The sequence below is a fragment of the Cyprinodon variegatus genome, unplaced genomic scaffold (assembly GCF_000732505.1).
Source record: "Cyprinodon variegatus isolate N-32 unplaced genomic scaffold, C_variegatus-1.0 Scaffold149, whole genome shotgun sequence".
NCBI lineage: Eukaryota > Metazoa > Chordata > Actinopteri > Cyprinodontiformes > Cyprinodontidae > Cyprinodon > Cyprinodon variegatus.
The window spans coordinates 567,524-586,975 of record NW_015150602.1 but is presented as its reverse complement, the minus strand read 5'-3'; the positions used below and the strand labels follow the sequence as shown (position 1 = coordinate 586,975).

Below are 19,452 nucleotides of genomic sequence, written 5' to 3'. Positions count from 1 at the left end.
TGGCTTGTGCTGAGACGCACAATATGTCATATCAAAGTCCCATCCCGCTTGCCGGCGCCGCTGGAAGCTGCAGGCGCTCGGCCTGTCGATATCTCCGCTCGCCATCAATAATGTGGAACACCACCACGATAAGCCTCTGGATTCGGAGGTCACATTTGACAAACACAAGCGGGAACATTACTGGGGCTGACACACACGCACACATGGGCATCACTAGAAAAAAAACTGCCACAGACTTGAGATGTGGCATTACTTGAAATCTTTTTTTCTTATTTAAATTCATAGGATTTTAGCTTTGGCTCAGGCGGATGAGATGGAGGATGTATGTGGAAAAAGCTGAAGTCCCCAGATTCTTATTAGGGTTGACTTTGACTTGGCCATTAGAATATTCCAATACAGTTTGATCCAAACCTTTTTTTCCATGATAGCATTGGCTCTATGTTTAAGTTTGTGGTCTTGCTAGTTCATAACTGGCTTATAACAAAGACAGACTACCTAAATAAAAGCTGAGTGGTGTAGTTTATGCAATCAATTGCAGCGTCCAGTCTCCGTTATTGGAAAAAAAAAAAACACTAAAACAAATGCATAGTGCGGCATAGGAGAGCCAGTAATGTTGTAAGTAAGGCACCATTCAGACTTGCACATTAAGCGCAAAGGACACACTTTTTAAGGCCAAAATGTTCAGATTTTGGATGGAGAGGACAGTAGGTTTGAAAGAGGGGTTGACGGAAGCCATCTTTGGTAAAGGACAAAGGCCATCACAGAACACAGAGGGAGTCATGGAACTCATTCCAAAGATATGACATAAGCACAAGTCACCAAACACCAAATCCACACCCTACAATAGACTCCAACAACCAAGGAGGACGACGGGTTGGTAATTGATTTGTAATTTTCAATTTAGCCTGTTTTGCAACCCCTATTAGATCTGATCAGCTTTCTTCAGTCCAATGAAGTAAAACAGCTGCTAAGCATGATGCTGCCACCAATGTGGGGATGCTTTATTCAGGGTTAAACCCAGGTAGGGCTGGATGCTATAGCCTTAAAGTCTTGTCACAATGTTTTTTGTTTCTATCCTGAAAGCAATAAAATCGATGTTGAAAACCCTTTTTATAAATTCTTTGAAGACATTCTTAGATAACTGTCTAGCTGTGAATGCATGCCACAGCAGTCAGCTATAGTAAAAAAAAAAATCTTTAATCCCAGGGGGAAAATCATTGGCAGTTTTTCAACAAATAAACAAAGGAGATAAAGTTGTCTTAGAAAAGAACATCAGAATCAAGCTAAGGTGCACCTACCCTTAACAGCGCAATTCTAAAATATACAGCCCAAAAATCCCAAACACTACTCTTTAAAAACATACCAATAAAAAAAAAGAGATCTTTAAAAAACCTGTTACATATAGCAGTGTCATTTATGTCACTAAACCTCCCATGGTAGCAACATTTAGCCATCTTCTTTGACTATGCCTACGCCCCAATAGAAAAGTAAACTTCAATTCACATTTTACCCATTTCTTGAGTTTTCAAAAAGGTTTTCTATTTTATTGTTTAGACATAAAAATCTAAATAGTTACATTGACTAGAAAGGTATGAATAAAACAATAAAGGACATGGCAAAACACCCAACTCTAAATGTAGGTATACATTTCTCTCATATGTAGGTAGGATTCACAGATGGACCAAAATGCTTAATTTAGCTTTGATTTAAGCAGAGCAGCTTCTTCTACATATTGCTGGTTCCCTTCTGCATAAGAGATTTCTGGCCTATTGAAGTCATCCGTAACCTGAGCAGTAGATATCTGCAGCTCTCTCAACGATATAATAGACCTCTCCACTATTTTCTCTCTTTGCATCGGTGTAAAGTTGGCAGCATCGAAAGCAAAAGGACCTCTACAACTTCTAGATTTGTATGGATTGCGTATCTATTTCCTTTCACTTCACAACTATACACTAGATGGGGTTGGTCTGTCATAAAATACTAATAAAATCAGCTTAGTGTTTGGAGTAAAATGTAAAAAAGTCTAAAAGCTCCCTCGCACACTTACACAAACACAGAGGGAGAGGAAAACGTTAACGCACGCAGATCAGACAAGAGCATAAGTACATACATATGTCTGTATTCCCAGAAGTAATGTTCTTAAAGTCGAACACGCTTTTGCACGCTCACATAAAAACAACATCAGAGAAATGCCTACTTTTGCACTAATCATATGAGGCCTTTTTTTCCAATCTTTACTTTCTCCTTCCTGGAATAAAACGATTAAATAGAGTCCACCAGGCTGAAGCTTACCTGCTGAGGACTGCCACCTGTCTGTCAACACGACTGCTAAGGTCAGACGGACACAACACACAGCTAGTCTGTTTAGTAAGTCTTTGTGTGTTCACAGTGAAAGAACCTCCATGTATGATAAAATAATCCATGACAGTGTTGAACCCAACAACTTAAAGGAAATCCCTTCACTGCAGCAGCAGCCAGTGAATCTGAGAGCTGTCAATCAGGATGAGTGGCATCTCCCTCGCGCCCGCACAAATTGGGTTTCCTGATAAGACCCCAGCATCACCGACACAACATCGGACGGAAAGAAAATATATAAAAAAAATAAGAGGAAAGGCAAAAGGAAGGAAAAAAATGAGCTGCTTTTCCGTAGGCCACTTGAGTGCTGTCAGTCATGGTGACTGGCAGGCTCACATCTTGCCAGTGGAAAGAGAAGTAGAAAAAAAAATAGATTAACGTACAGAGGAGGCAAGCGGCGAGGAAGGGGAGGAGAGCGACGGCGTTAAGTCTGGCTGGGGGAAAATGAATAAATATGATAAATATGATAATTGAAATTATGAGATTTCGGTACTTTCCCCGGGTGGATTCTTCAATGCGCCCAAAGGGATTAGGCCTTCATTCACTGTCAGTTTCAGCCTTCCCGTCCTTTACAAGAAGACAAGAACAGCTCCTACGCAAATTCATGCAACAACACAGATTAGACAAAAAGATCTAATTTGATCAGGTGAGCGTGAGGTGTTTGTGGAGAAAACTCAGAGGCAAAGATTCACAAAATAAAAAAAAAAGAAAAAAAAAAAGAGAGAAACAAGAAAAAAATAGCAGCGGCAGCAGCAGGAGAACTTTGTCCTATGAAGACAGAAGATGTATGGCTCAGGGGAGATAGTAGCAACAGTAAATGATTACCTTTTTACAAACTAGGCCTTTGTAATAAAATGCGTAGGGGGGGAGTATTATCAATTCAGCCACACCGGTAAAGATAGCATTTCTGAAGCCACGGCGGGGCCGATCGCTATCTGGAGAGGCGCCTGAATCTGTATTCCTCACCACGAAGCCCGGGAGGGAGACGGGTCTGGGACCTGCTGGTGCGCCACCGTGCACGGGGGAAGAAAGTGTGCCTTTCTTCTGGAGAGAGACATCCGTTAAGGCCTCTTATGCCCGCGGGCCCAGCCGTGACAGAACCGAGATCTATTCCCTTGTACACGGGGAAACGTAGGAGTGTTTGTGCACGCACAGATGCACACAAACATACACGTGGACTCTTGTATACTCGCAGTCATATGAGCAAAGCCCTTGGGGTGAAGAATATAAGACTGGAGATGAAGTTGTGGGTGAAATGGTGCGTGTCTGCGCGCGTGCCAAGCCCAGATTTTACTCCTAGACGACTGATTTTGGAGAAAGACGCTGACAGATGACACGCGTGCGCTTCTCTCTCCAACAGCACACTTGTCTGATAGCAGTCAAACAGAGCAGAGACAACACAGAGAGACAAACCGGCGAATAGACACAGAGACGGATAGCTCAGCTGCCGGCCTGCAGTCACATCACTCACGCAACACAAACCCAGACAAGTCGCTGGAATGGTAAAACATCACAACGAGCAGAAAGCACAAGATGCGAGGCAGAAAAGGGGAAGATTGAGGGGGTCAAAAATGAGCAGATAGTAGTAAAGAGATACCAGCGTAGCCTGGGGTGTTATTGCACACTGCTGAAATGTTTATATGAAACAGGGTGACTGATGATGTGACATCTACGTGTGCATGTGTGTGTGGAGCTCGACAACATTGCACTCCTGCTAACACTTTGGGGTATTGAAAGTCACCAGAGTTTAAAAAGTGAAATAAACAATCTCCATCTTATCATGGAGGGAAAGTAAGAGCTTTAAATGTGCTGCAGCACAGATTTTGAAATGACAATGTGTTTGATTTCCTGATACAGAGCCGGATCATAACTTAGAAGAAAAAATGAATTGTGCCTCACTGAAGAAAAACCCTTTATGAAAGCATCAACTTATGGGGGGTTTTGGGTCCATTTTTTGCAATAAAATACTTGCATCCAGACTTTTTAATAATCTTTGTATTAACAGGTATAGGGTGGTTTTATTTTAATCTTGGCTGAGTGCAGATTTGGAGCTATAATTGCTGCTATGCACAGATGGATCACAGTTTATTATACAGACAATACAAGCTGAATATATGACCCTAAGGTACAGTAACAAGGCAACACGCTTACCAACATCGTGGATAGTTTTGGCAGATATGTTCAAAAGCAAAAAAATGATAAGGAAATTCAATAAAAGGCTTTTTTATTGTACTAGTATAGTCTGTCAATATATAAAAAAAATATAATATATGCAGTTTCTCATAAAGGGTTCGGATTAAGCTATTTTTGCAGCCATTTCTTAATTTCTGCAGATTAGTTTATTTGCAGAACGTAGAAAAAACAAAGTGCAAAATTTATTTCAAGGGTTAATTATGGGGGCATTAATAGTAACACTGGTTGTGCAAAAAAGTGAATATTTCCAAATTTAGGTTTGTTTTTTTCCCCTTAATGAATAGATTTACAATTGAAGGTTTCTTATCTGTAGGTATTAAAGAAAGAGAAATTACTCTTAAGAATCTTACTTTTATATTATTTTGCAATCCCGTTTTCTTCTCTATAGATCTACAAATTAAGCTGTGAAAAAAAAATCCTAAAAAGATCTAACTTTCCTGGTTTATGCTTATATTAGGTGTTTTGTTATGAAAATACCTTCCATCTATGTTAAAGTTTTGAATGCAACATGGTTTAAAAGTCTCAGAGCTAAAACTTATATAAAAGGGAAGAGATTCTAACTTTATTTTCATTTTTATTTGCTTTTAAGAAATAATTTCCCAAAACTCATGAACCCTAGTCCCAATGTTCATTTTTTTGTCAGCAGATATAACTAAATCAATAGTTCTATAATTCCATATGAAAATCTTGGATTAATAGTTGGATAAATTAAAGTACAGATTTTTTAAATTAAATCATATAAATTTGTTTCTGTATTTTCTTATCATTTTTATTTTTTCAATCTCTTTTCTTGTCTTTTTTTTCTTTTGTGGTTTATTTGATGCAGTAAAAAATTAAATTATGTTTATTATTACTGATGAGCAACATCTGTCAAGACTGACAAAAAAGCTTTAAGCTCTAAGATAAAATACATTTGTATGTGCTGCATCTATGCTTAATAGAGATGTTAGCATTTATTATCAACTTTTACAAAATCAACTTTAACAAAATTCTAAAATGTAACTTTTCAATTGTGGCCCTATAGAACCATAATCCTTTTAGTAACTCAAACTTTTTCAAATAAATACATGTAAAAACATGTTAGGGAGCAGGAAAGCCTAATATAAACTTTTTTTCCTTAATAAAGCAAATATAGAAAGAGTAAAACATGGATAAAAAAAGGAATTGGTCGAATTTAAGTTAAATGATAGAAGTAGTCATAAAAGTAAAACAAAGAAAGGGGAAAAAAAGAAAAAATGAAACAAGAATCAAGTTCATGCAGTCTAAAACAAGTCATGAGTTATTAAAAATGAGGTGGGCATGTTCGGAGTAAAAAGCATTTACAAAGTGAGAATGTATTTTTTTTTGTGTGAGAAATTTTTAATTAAATTTTTTTCATCTTTGAAATTTTAAGTCTTGTAAAAACAGATTTGAATCATAATGAATAAAAATGATATTCAGTTCAGTATCATAAGTTCTCACATTTTTAATTACAGATATTTATAAGGCTGAAGCTAAAAGGTAAAAATGATCCCCTCTGATGAGCCAACAAAACACAACCTAATTCCTGAAAACTTACAATTTCTACTGTAATCATAAAATAAAGCTAATTTTACAAACCCATCAGACACAGTTAAACTAAAGGAACATAAATATATGTTTTCGTTACTAAACTCTTTATTCTGTTTCCCTCCTTACAGGTGTCAGAGGAGATTTCATGGCCTGTGCAAATGTGTGCCTTTGCCACACCCGTTGTGAGCTTTAATTTACTCTTTTAGGTTTAATCTCCCTGTGAGTGGCTTTCCTCGCCTCTTAATTAGCCTATGGGGAGTCAACACCAACGCTAAACTCGCAAAGAAACGCATGCAGCAGAACTCTTGCTGCCGTAGCCACACATGACGTTTATATGCACACACACAGGCGCTGAAACGTCCCAGACATTGGTGAGACGGTCCTCATCAGGCCTCGGTGGGCCTCTTTCACATGCAGGCTCCTCTGGGTTGCACCGGGACGGGACAGGCAACTGGGAGCAAAGCCGAAACACACGAGAAAAAGACATTCCGCTCATGTAAAAGGACAGAATGATGAGTCCAAGGTGAAAGCTTTTTTTCTGAGTTCTTATCATCTCCATACAATTATTTCAAGTTAAGGGTGTAGTAGTTCTCTCCCAGTTAGTTTTAGCTGAATATCCAGGAAGATTTAGGTCACCTCAGCTTTCAACTTCATGAAAGCTCATTTGCTGCTTTTTTTTCTGAAATGCCCTGAAAAACTCAATTGAGCCAATTCAGATTAATCAATTAGAACTATAGGCCGATTAAGGAGCAGAACTGCAACCAAAGGGTTGTCGGTTCTAGCTCCAGCTTTCAGTGTTGTTGAATCAAGTGTACGGTAGCCTTGATTCTGTCAGTGAGCCCCAGAGCAGATGTGGCTACAATGAAGCTTTCCACCATCAGTGTGAATGACTGAAAGTGATGTAAAGTGCTTTGGTCAACTCCTGACTTAAAAAAAGTGCTACCATTTTACCATTAGCATTACCAAAACAGCAGTTTATGTCTGTGTTCACTACATATTCTACACCCTCTCTTTATCTCCAAGACTGCCATCATGCCCACATCAACACTTTTCCAAGAGAGAAGCCTTCCTATTATGTACCAGAAGTTGTGCTCTCTCTTGGCGCCTAAATCAGCTGCATCTCAACGCGTTGTGGGAAGAATAGTTGCTTTTTAAAACGTTTTAAATTTTTGTACATGTTATGTTTATTTTAAACATTTTATGGAGAAACTTTAGTGCAATCAGTGCCGCCTGGCAGCACTCAGAAAGTTGCAATCACTGTTCACACAATTTTTTGGTATCCAGCTAGCAGGTCACTTGCAGAGACCATCCATCCATCCATCCATCCATCCATCCATCCACCCATCCATCCATCCATCCATCCATCCATCCATCCATCCATCCATCCATCCACCCATCCATCCATCCATCCATCCATCCATCCATCCATCTATTTCCAGGCTTGCGGTGGGGCCGGTGCCTATCTCCGGCAGTCTATGGGTGGGAGGTGGGGTACACACTGAACGGGTCGCCAGTCTGTTGCTGGGCAACACAGAGACACACAAAGACACAACCATACACAAACACAATCACCATTTTTAAAGAAGCCAATCAACCTTACAGTCATGTTTTTGGAGTGTGGGAAGCTGGAGTACCCGGAGGGAATCCACGCATGCACGAGGAGAACATGAAAACCCCATGCAGAATGACCGTGGACCAAGAATAGAACCCAGAACCTTAATGCTGCAAGGTAACAGTGCCAGCCACTGGTTCTCCGTGCAGACCACTGGCAGGGGCCAATCACACCAAAAATAGGTAGATGATGGCCACCAGTTAATATTTTTGCTTCTCTCTATAACACTGATTATTTTTCTGAGAGAGTATTTGGCGAGACAAATTAAAGTCTAAAAATACTTCCAATCAGGCAAAACAGTCTAACGCTACAGCCTGATAAACAGAAATTTTAAGCTAGCATTAAGAAACCCTATTAGTTCACACTGACCAACTTTGTAAAAAGTCTTTTAAAAAACTATTAAGATAAGAGGATCTCTTTTCTCTGGCTTACATGACCCAACATATTCCTTTGTAAGTATATCTAGTAAACACTTCTTGGGTCATTGAAAACTTGACATTAAAAACTCCTTTATTCCACATTTTCTTTTACTTCTACAAACAAACCACACATTTCCCCAAACAAACCTAAGCGCTAAAAGAGGCTATACAATAACAGAAGCAGTGATAGTAGCTTGTTATGGTGGAAATAAGAGGGCACTTAATTGGGGTCTGATAGCCTAATGGGCAACCCGTCTGATTACCAACTCTGCACATTGGCTTAAATTAGCCCGCTGATGAGAAGCCAGGGGATTCAATTATGCTGGGGAAGAAATAAGGGGCCCTAATAGGCCACTGCATCAGGAAACATGGGACTGGGCAGGGCTAAAGTGTCGGTAATTGGTTGTTTAGTTGGGGAAAGTTGAGCCTGTAGCTAATTAGAGATGCTGACACATTTGGAGAGCCACCAAACAGGCGACACACGGAGGGTAGAGTGGAAGGAGGACCACAAGGGTCCCTGGCACGGCAGAGGGGGGGCAAAGGTCACGGTGGAGTTCTCAGAAGTGCACCTCAGCCAATGAGAGTGGTGATCAGGGACGACATGTTGGTTCTATGGAGTGTTGTTGGCTCAGTGAGAGGTCAGATGGGGGCATAGTGGGCTGCACTAATCTCTCCATAACAACTTCATATTTTAACGCTTTCTTTTTTTCCAGTCTTTTAACTTTTTGGATCAGTTTCTTCTCTAATCAACACCTTGCATTTATGCCTCTCTCTCTTAAGCGTTGTGTAGGTTAGCCGTTTGCTGTAACTGAATGTGTCTGAATTTAAGAAGAAGGGATGAAATATGGAAGAAACTTTATCAAAGCCGGCCGGTTGTCTGGTCTCACATGTACTGTCCCCTACTCAAGGATACATCCTGCTAGTGAGCATTCCTGCATCACGTCAATCACATTGGCAGGATTTTCTTTTAGATATATATACATTTTTCTTTATTAAAGAAAAAATTATTTTGATTGGTGCGGGCAAATCCCTCAGGGAAAAAAACAAGGTGGTTATGTGAGTGATTATCCATTTTATGAGAGATTCGGTGAAGTGCATCAAAACAAAACTGGTTACGTAGATATGAGCAAAAAGAACAAAATAAATAATTCTGGATAACTAGCGCTACAAGTTTAGGAATAACTAAATATTTTACTAAAGTTAATTCGATTTGTTTTCTTCAGCCAAATACCAGAGTTATTATCTTGTACTTGAGCGCCCAGTTTCCTACCCTCCAAATGTCCTAATCAGAACGTAGCTCTTGTTAAAAACAGATTCCTACAGTTTTCATTTCTCGTCCCGTTCGGCTGTGTCCTACATAAGCCATCTGCAATGTTTCAGAACACTGCAACATAAGCACAAAGCTAACCTAAGTGTGTCACTGCAACACCAGGGAGCATATATCATGTGTCATCAATCTGGCTCAGATGTTCTGAATGTGACAGAATCTGTCCAGAGGCGCAGACCGCGGCTGGGTTTGACCCAGTCCCACAATGACACCGCTCCTTCGGTCATCATTTATCCCGTGGAACTAATTTGTCTTTGATAGCCAAAAGGTGGCAAAACCCCAATGTACACATCAGTTGTGTCGCCACTAAACTGTCTGACGGCGTGCCACATGTCCATCAGGAATCCTGATGGCCGCTAAGCAGCTGAGCGGAGGCTGACGGAGCGATGCGGGGAGGAAGAAAGAAGGCGGAGGGATGAAACAAAAGAGCGTTTGTTGTGGTTGATGTGTGATAAATGCAGCCAGTTGGGAGAGCTTTCACGCTCATTGGAGCAGGTCATTACGCAGGAATTGCTGCTTGCTCGTCCCAGACTGGCCCTGGATTGGTTTTCTGAGATGCATGCAAGTGATGCGGTGTGTTTTTCCATAAAATGCTTAGCTAACCCCAAAAAGACTCACACAGCCGCTGGCGTTCGTCTCCTTGGGGACCAGCACAGAGCAGCTGCTTCTCTGCTCTCATAACTCAAACAAGACAACACAGAGGAGGTGGTGGTGGATGGGTGGGTGGAGAGGGTGGATGTGGAGAAGAAGGTATTCAGCATTGATAAACAATCAAAGGAAGGCTGGAATGAATGGGTCAAAGTGAGAGGATCAGAAAAAAGCTGATAGCTCCTCCATTGTAGTTTAATTCTCCCTGCAGGACTTCAATCAGGTCACAAAGTCTCTATATCCATGGATGCTGAGGGTCCTAACTTAAAAACTGTAATAACAGTAATAAAGATATATGTAAAGTCATCCGTCCTTTTTTGTGAATTAAAAAAAGATCAAACACATTTCAATGGACAGGCAGGCAGATTTTTTCCAGGATCTATTTTCTTTACTAAATTAAGATTACTTCATTTATCAATTTCTTTGCACTGTCTTAAAAAATTAAATAGGGTAAGAATATGTAGAAAGCTTAATGTTAAAGGTATCATATTTTTAAGCCTTTTTAAAGTCACCTATAAGCAAATATATAACAAAATAATGCCCTACATGGGCAACATTTTGTTATAAAGTATAGTTTGTGTTTTTTTTGGCCAGAAAAAAACAATAGCTTTAAACGCGGTGCCGCCTCCTCTTGTCAGGGTGCCGCCCTTTTCATGATATCGTAATAGCACAACACTTCAAAAGGCTGAATAAAGTCCAGACCTCTTGAGGCTAAAACTAGATTTTCACGACTTAGACAATAAAAAGAGGGTGCTGCCGTTTGCAGACGTGCTGCTAAACACAGCTTAAGTTTGAGCGGGAATCCTTGCCCTCTGTCTCACATCACTCGCCCTGATTGGGGAAAGCGGAGGTTTGTTTTCACTTTGGGAATGGTAAAAGTAAGGTAGGTGTATCCCGGAAGGGGGCATTTTACTCTAAATGCCCGATTTTACAAGACATGAAGGTGCTGCTGCTCAGACTCATCATTATTATTTAGAAATCCCTGTAAGAAAGGAAACACTACTTTGCACATATTGTGATGAAGGAATTACACTAACATAGTTGAAAACTAAAATAAGTGGATGTTAAGTGATACAGGCCTTTTAAAAACCTCTCAGTGGTTCACCAAGTTTCTGCTGTGTGGCGTCAGCAACATTTTACATCATTCTAAACAGAAAATAATTTTTCATTAATGTCCATCAAGAAGAAGCAAACATAAGGAAGGTGACGCCAAGACACAGGTTTATCACCAAAGCTGACGACTTGAAGTCCAATCAGATACCTGCAACATACTGTGTTTGTTTGTGCATGTGTTTTTTTTTTTTACCTTATCCACACAAAAACTTGTCACATACCGTATAACACATTGTTATTAGAAACAGATGTTTATTTTATCGCCCGTGTCTGTGGCTTCTTTCACAACGTCAACACGGTGTCATATGCTCAGGGATACCGGGGGCATATTTGCATGACATACGCACCTGTCCTCCACAATCCAACACGCCGCTGTAACACAATATGCAAGTAAAACTCATGAGAGTAATGTTTCATTACATGACGAACAGAAGGTGAAAGCGAGGAGGGGTAGCTGTGGAGGCATAGACATGCATTACTTAAGTAAAAGCCATCGAAACCCATATTTGTTTACAGATTTGTTTAATAAGGAATAAAAAAATGAGCAAAGAAATGAATTTGCCCGTGGTTATAACTGTGTATTAAGATCATCACTTACAAGGCCAGCGCCTCCTCTGGCCCTCTGCTGTGGCAATCCATCATGCATTATTATGGAAAACATAATCTGCATAAAGCAGCAACAATGCCTCCAAGAAGTTTATTTATTTATTTGTTTCACCTTTTTAGGCAGCGAGCGTCATCTCCTCAGACGCTTTCAGCTGATTACAAAGCATTTGATCCCAGAGCCCTGGAGGTGAGCAGTGATAACCTTAGCTGAAAATTTGGAAGATTTTTCAGAATTAGAAACAGTCCGGTGAAGGGAGTCTGACAAAGCTGATGGCGATGTTTCACCTGCGTATCTGTGTGGGTTTCGCTGCTGCACCGGATGTGAGGCTCATTTATCACAGCCACAACCAAACAAACATGCTGACCCCTCTAAGAGGAGAAAAAAAAAAGAGGAAAACAGAACAAACCTCACAGCTGCAGCATTTCAGCTCCAAAAAGCCTGTTTCTGGTCGTAATTTAGCAAAGTTTTCCAATGCGTTGAAAAAGCATTCAACCCCTATTCAACCTTCATCATAATATAACTTCAAACCTCGTTCCGTTTGATTAGTTGACTGACTTTAAGTACAGCAACTTAATGTCAAAATAAAACTTTGAAACATTTTTTACAAAAAAAACCTAAAATGATAAAAAGTGTGTCCCTAATTTCCCCCTTAAAGCTGCAAACCTACCATCTTTGCACATCCTCCTGGCCCGCTTTAGGACATGAATAGGCTTTGATCCCCTCCAATGTAGCTCTGGCTTTATTGTCGGCTCATTGTCCTGCTGCAAGGTAAAACTCTGCCAGCGTCGTTTGGCTCCTCTAACAGGTTTTCTTCTAGTATTTTTCTGTACCTAGCCTCATTCATCCTCTCCCAAACTCTGACCAGCAGGAACAGCATCCCCTCAATGGGACGCTCCAACATTTATCAGTCTCTGTTGTGTGGTCAGGTGATGTGCATTCTGAACCCCTTAAGTCCATGAGCCCCCTTTTAAGGGGGCTGGAGCTATTCTAAAACAATAATAAGCTTGTAGCTAAATAAGAGACTAAAACAAACCTATCATATGTCCATATGAGACTCCTCTACAAGACTATCTACTTTATTCAAATATTCACCCATCACAGCTCCAACATTATGCCAAAAAACCCTACAATTTAAGACCAAGTTTGTGTTTCATTAGTAAAACTCTGATCATTTGCAGCAAATTCCTCCAAAAACACCAGCAAAACCAAGCATTTTTATCAAAAAACTATTTTCACCCCAATAAAAGTCCGTTACTGGAATATATTCAACCACTAGCTTATTATTTAGCTAAAAGCTACTTCTTCTCTCTATATTGCGGTACTACAACATTCCCATATTTGGAATCCGTTACCCTACGCAAATCCCAAAAACCTCTGCTACTCTCTCTTTTAATTCGCTGTGGCTTCTGTTCATCTCAAATTGGTGCATTTCATTGGATTCTGTAGAAAGCAAGCATTTTAAAGAGGCATGAAGCTCCTTGATTGGACAAACGGTTGTTTATATACAGTACATCTGGTGTGTAAATAAAGAGTGCTTAAAAAACAAATATATAATAGCATTCCAAATTTTAAATTTCAAGGACAATTTCCAAATTTCAGATATTTTGCCAAACTGTTCAAGAATGGCAAAATAGAGGTTCGCCTGGATTCTTTTCAATCGAAACATCTATAACTTCTCAGTTGCTTGTTGGATGGATACCCAACTTGCTAAATATGTAACAAAAGTTTTGTTTTTCAGTTTTTTAGTTGTATTTTTTTCTTCTTTTTTAAGGGAAACATATTTTTTGGTCATTTAAATCTAATTTACTCAGGCCCAGAATTTTCACATCATCCTGCATGGACTTCAGTCATTGGTTCATAACAATATTTGCAAGTTTAGGCAGTAAGCAGGTTAAAAAAGGCCTTATAATGTAATAGTATGCCTTTTTTTAGAAAATAGCCCTGTGTGCTAAAGAGGTTCATTTATGGGTCACATTTTATTTTGGTTCAAATTGGAACCATATCTTATTGCTTTTTTAAATAATAATAAAAAAAAAAATCATTGGAGTGCAAAACAAATTCAGTCACCTGAGCTCTACACCCTCTCTAGAATCTTTTGGATCCCACACTTATTGATGATCCTCTTGATCAAACCGTCTTCATGATGTTGTTTGTTCATTTTTTTCTGAAACAAACATCAGTGGCCTCGATGGAACAGCTGCCTTTATACTAGGGTGTGATGACACACAATGTTTAATCTTAAATGGGAGCCTTGGTAAGATGATTTGTTTCAGTGGGTTTAATTTCATTTTACTGGTGTAAAGAGGCCTGAATCTGCACAATACTTTTCCCAAAGATGTTAAGAAGCATGCATCCGTTTCCATTCACTTCCCCATTATACAATACTCGTATTGATCTGAAAATACAGCATGATATGAGGCTGTAACTTAAAACTATGCATGGAGTTACAATAAGTTATGGAGGGGTTGAATAATTTGAAAAGACACTGCAGTTGTTCGCTGTGCCTTATATCTCTGCACATCGCACATGAAAGACAATTGTCATTAGCATTTTATCAGAATGACTCCTGTCAGCAGCATTTCCCCCTCACGTATCTAACCTCCTTTTGTTTCTCCTTCTTCTTTCCCTCTCATGCTCTAATCACCATTCCCCTCCATCACTTGCTGGATCTAATTCCCCCTCTTCCTTCGTTTGCAGAGGACCTCTGCTTTCATCCTTGTGAGAGGCTTTAATTCGAAGTGCGACGCTGAATAAAGGAGGAAAGAGAGAGAGAGAATGAGAAGAGGAGAGGAAGCGAAATGGAGAGACGGAGCACGAGCCGAGACGTTCGGGTGTCAATCAATCTGGGGCGAGGGGCTACAAGGGCCCGCGACTGGAGCTGCGTTTGATCTGTGTCTTTCAAAGGGGGAACAGCAGGAAGGGCCATCACAGCCGATTTGCCTCTCGCTGCTGGCCCCGGTGCCACTCTGACAGAGAGCAATCACAAGCAGGTTAATTCAACATCTACCTTCTTAATCTTTTTTCCCCCTGTCTCTTTCTTTTGGACTCGTTCTGTCTACTTAGATGAAGAACTCCTCTTCCTCCTGCCACCTCCTCTTTCCCCTGTTTTTCAAAGAGGAAAGGTTCACAAGTGGATTTTCAATCTGCTCTCAGATCACCAATTTCTTTTTTGCTTTGACTTTTAATGACGCTAAAATGTGTCCTTATTTACAGGCTGATACGCTAGAATTATCAAATATTAAAGGCAATTATTTTTATAAAAACTTTATTCCTAGAGTTAAAAGGGCCGGCTGCTGTATTTTAGGTTATTGCAGCTGCTGTCATTCTTCAGTTTCTGTGTGCGGCGAGCTGTGAGCTGAATATCTATTAGAGCCAAGATGACATCTTGAAAATACGCTGCTTAATTTGACTGAAGGAGGAAGATGTGCTTCCTTTGAATGCTGTGGTTTTTAGATGAGATCTGACCTTCACATAAAACACTGAAAAGTATGTAGCTCTCTGCATCACTGGTCCGGTAGAAAAAGGAGAAAACCATCTTTACTAAAAATAAAATAAATGACGTTTAAAGAGGCTTCAAAATAACAGTCGAAATGTTTTTAGTACCATTTTTACTTATAACAAATAATTTATCCATTAAACTCTACATCAGGACCTGAGTTTATCTGCCACAGTTTGCAAAAAAACAGAAATGGAGGGAAAATATTAGAAAATAATAATACTTCCCAAAACTTTTGCAAAGAATGGAATCTTGGGATCTTTATGCCCGGAAAGAACACTTCTTTTCTGTCCTCGTCTTCCCTTGCTATACTCTAATGGAACTTTATTAGTCCGTTCCTCCTCCAAGGCCTTGGTAACCTTAGCCTGTTTTCCATACTGATTTGAATACTTGAGAATGTTTTAACTGGGATAGAAGGGATTCCTGGTCATTTCTGTACACTGAGAGGCTGCAGAAAACAAGTTTGAAGGAGCCATGTAAAGAGAATTGCACTACATCTCCAGCCAAGCAGGTGAGGGTAGAAAGAAACCAAAGGCATCACTAGCTGTTCCCGCTTCTGTTGCCTAACAACCATGACAGCGAGAAGCACGGAGCAGTGAAGCCGTAAAAAAGGAACCAGGAATTTACTCCATTTATTTTAAATGTTTGGAAACTAAATCCTTGGTAATTGCTGAAAGTACCTGAGATGGAAAAGGGTCTACTAGAGGACACAACGGTTTACCAGACACTAAATCAACCTTTCATGTCCTTCTTTGTCCACAGACATAACCATAAAACTATGAGCCAAGCTGAACTGAGGAAACCAAAACAGAAGAACCAGCACCCTGAATGTAACGGGCTTTATGAACAACTCCTGGCCAATGTCGTCATGGTTACTGATGTCAGGTACACCTGGATTAATCAATTCATCTTGTAGAGATAGACAAAAAAGAAAGGAGCTGCCTTAACTTACTGTAAGGAACAATTTGAATTGTTCATAGAGCCAATAGACCAAGGGTCTTCAATTCTGTTCTGCCTGTTTTAGGGTTTTCCCTACCCCTACACACCTGACTTAAATAAATGGGTGATAAAGAGGACTCAGTGGCCCTTGATGGATGAGAGAATGCGAGGATTTCAATTAGGAGTACTGGAGCAGAGACACACCTAAAACATGGTGGGCACAGTGAGTCCTGAGGAGCACGATTGAAGACCCCCTGATCTAGAGCAGAGGTGTCAAGACTCCGGTCCATGAGGGCCAGTGTCTTGCACCTTTTAGATATATGATAAGGTCATTAGCAAGACTCCGCAGATCTTTGGTACATGCAGAGGAAGTAATTTAGTCTTTTTCTTCAGGTGTGTTGGACCAGGGACATATCTAATATTGCAGGACATCGGGCTTCAATGACTTGAGTTTGAAACCACTGAGAGAGACTATGTAAAGAAAGATATTTAAAGATCAGTCACTCTCTATGATCCAACCTTCTGAAGTATCATAGAAGAACACTATGTCAGATGTTCTTCCCACAAAACTGCACTATTATTTTCTAGGGAAAACCTCAATGACAATGGTTGGTTCTTTACTAACCTGTTCTACTCTGGCCCAGATTTTGTCAGGTATAATGTTGTGTCTCTGACAAGTCAGCCCAAAGCATCTTGGGCTCCCTATGCATGACTGCTATTCTATTGGTAATGGGGATATAGACAGTATATACTATAAGGGATACCAATACTTCTTTGACTGTAAATTTTGTGTAAAATGTATTTGTCCAACTTCATGAAAATATAAAAACAAATGTTGAACATTTCATCATGAGATCATAATACAGAAAAAAGGCAAATGACTTGCACTTTATATAGATTCCAGAAGAAACTCTCCTTTTTGTTATGGCTGGCTCTTTTTTATGGGTTCACAGGTGAAACTTAGGAGGCCCACACTGAATAAAAACTTATTCTGAATCTGTTTTAACAAAGGTCAGGAAGCTGGACAAAGAAAAGTGAGAACAACAGTGGGGTGAAAAGGTAAATTTAAACCTAAATGTGTGCTTTGGTTAAAGGTGAGAGGGTAGAGAGAATATGGAAGTACTAAGGTAAAAAGGTTGAAGAAGAGGTTAGGAGGTGGAAGTAAACAAGTTTAAGGAAGAACCTCATATTCAACAAAAATATATAAAGAAGAAGTAAAAATCACTAACTCAGAACATCAAACCTCAGAGTTTGAAAAAGTACGAATATTTGACCAATTCTAGTAAAAATAAGTATCAAAACAAAGCAGCTGTTTTCCAGAAAGGTCCGTCCCCGGCTGGCTTTTTTCTCCAATAGCGCTCCCCTCTGCTTCCAATGCCTTTGTGTAAGGTCAGAGGGATAACAGGATAAAGGCTGTCCCCGCTGCACCTATGAAGGACAGCCACTCTACCGATTGGATTTGGAGGTCCTCAAGGACAAAGAGGAACACTGGGACACAAAAGAACCCAATCGGGGAAGAACAAGATTTCATCTGTCTCTGTGGCCTGAGTGATTGGCAGGGATGGCTTCGCCAGCAATCTCTGAGCTCTGCTTCTTTGTGGCTGGGTGCCCTTCATCAAAGCTTAAGAACAAGACTTGATCCACTGACAAAAAAAACACTAGAGCTCTGGACCATCACACTCCAAAGACATAATACAAGATTATGTTTGAATCTTCTAAAAAAAGTAATATTACAAAAGTAGAATAAATGTTCTCAACTATTACAAGAAATGAGGTAGAAGACAAAACAGGAAAAAACAAACTCAGTAAAGTATTTTTAGACAATTTTAGCTTCACGTATGAGGGGGATGCCAATTAAAAAGAAGAAAAATAAGCATTATTTCTATTACTCATAAACTGTGACCTGCAAAGAAAAATGCATCCACATATTTTGGTAATCATTGTTTGACTTGAGTCATGAAACTGCATGTGTTCATGACAGCATATACAAATGCAGAAACAAAGCTAGCTCTCAATCACCAGCTCATTTGTAAATAGACAAATATACAACACTATACAACTTCTACATCTGCTGTAAAAACAGTTATAAGATCATAACTTTCAGAATTATGATGGCACTATGTGAAGACATCTGTCCGTCCGTCCGTCCGTCCATCTATCCATCACAACTCAAGAACATCCAAACTCCAAATACCCCAAGCTGGGATTTGAAGGCAGGACCTTCTTGCTGCAAGGCAACAATGCTACAAACCGTGCTATAATAAAGACATTCACTCTACCGTAATCATCTCTGAGGTCACAAAGAAAAAAACCCTCATTGACTCTTAATCAATGGTAAAGTAAACAATAATGATGGATAGAAACTTTTAAGTAGAGAAGACATGGAATTAAAAAGCACAAGGGGGCATAGGAATGATCTCTGTGGTATGCCAGAAAGCTGCAAAGACCTAAAGGCTAGACTATTTAGTCCAATGGAGAAGGTTCCATTAAGAAATATTACCTCCAACACAACAGCATAAATGGTTCCTGTATAGAGTCACTATATAGATATTTACCGACTGTAGTCTTCTTTCATAATCATAGAAAAAGAGGCATATAACCCATATGGTTATCTAATCTGTAAAGATTCTCAGTCATCCAGGTCACGGTCAAGCTTGAAAAAGTTTGGTCAAGGCAACTGGCCGTGAAGTTTAACTTCACGGCCAGTTGCCTAAACTGAACTTTTTCAAGCTCAGTGGTTATCATAATTACCTCATCTTTTTTTTTTTTAAGGTATTTCCTGACTTATGAATTTTTATGTAGTGTAGTCCTTGATTTCTTTGTTTAATCAAACATTTATAATCTCCAAGAGAGTAGTATCAGTATGACACAACCTTGGTTATTAAATAGGACCACAAAGGTTCCCTTGGAGATAGTGAAGAGATAATAACACCATGTTTAGAGGCAGAGCAGTGGTTCCTTTGACGTTACAACAGATCATCAGCTGTAAAATCTGTGAAATGCCCCTTTACCCTTTGGCAAATCCCCAAACGTTGCTCAGCAACCGAGACAAACACAATAATCAGAGTCATGGGGAACTTCCAGAAAAAAAATGGCGTTGATCTATTTGAAATAAAAGATTTTTTGTTGCACTGATAGAACTTAAAGTAAATTAGATATACTTTTTTCTAGGGGTGGGTATTGCCAAAGAAG

The 19,452-nt window shown here is 39.6% G+C and overlaps 1 protein-coding gene across 1 annotated transcript in view; it reads right to left on the bottom strand.

The window, feature by feature from the left end:
- znf407 (zinc finger protein 407) overlaps positions 1-19,452 on the bottom strand; it is a 209,075-nt gene that overhangs the window by 42,117 nt on the left and 147,506 nt on the right. The gene's annotated exons all lie outside the window — the stretch shown is intronic.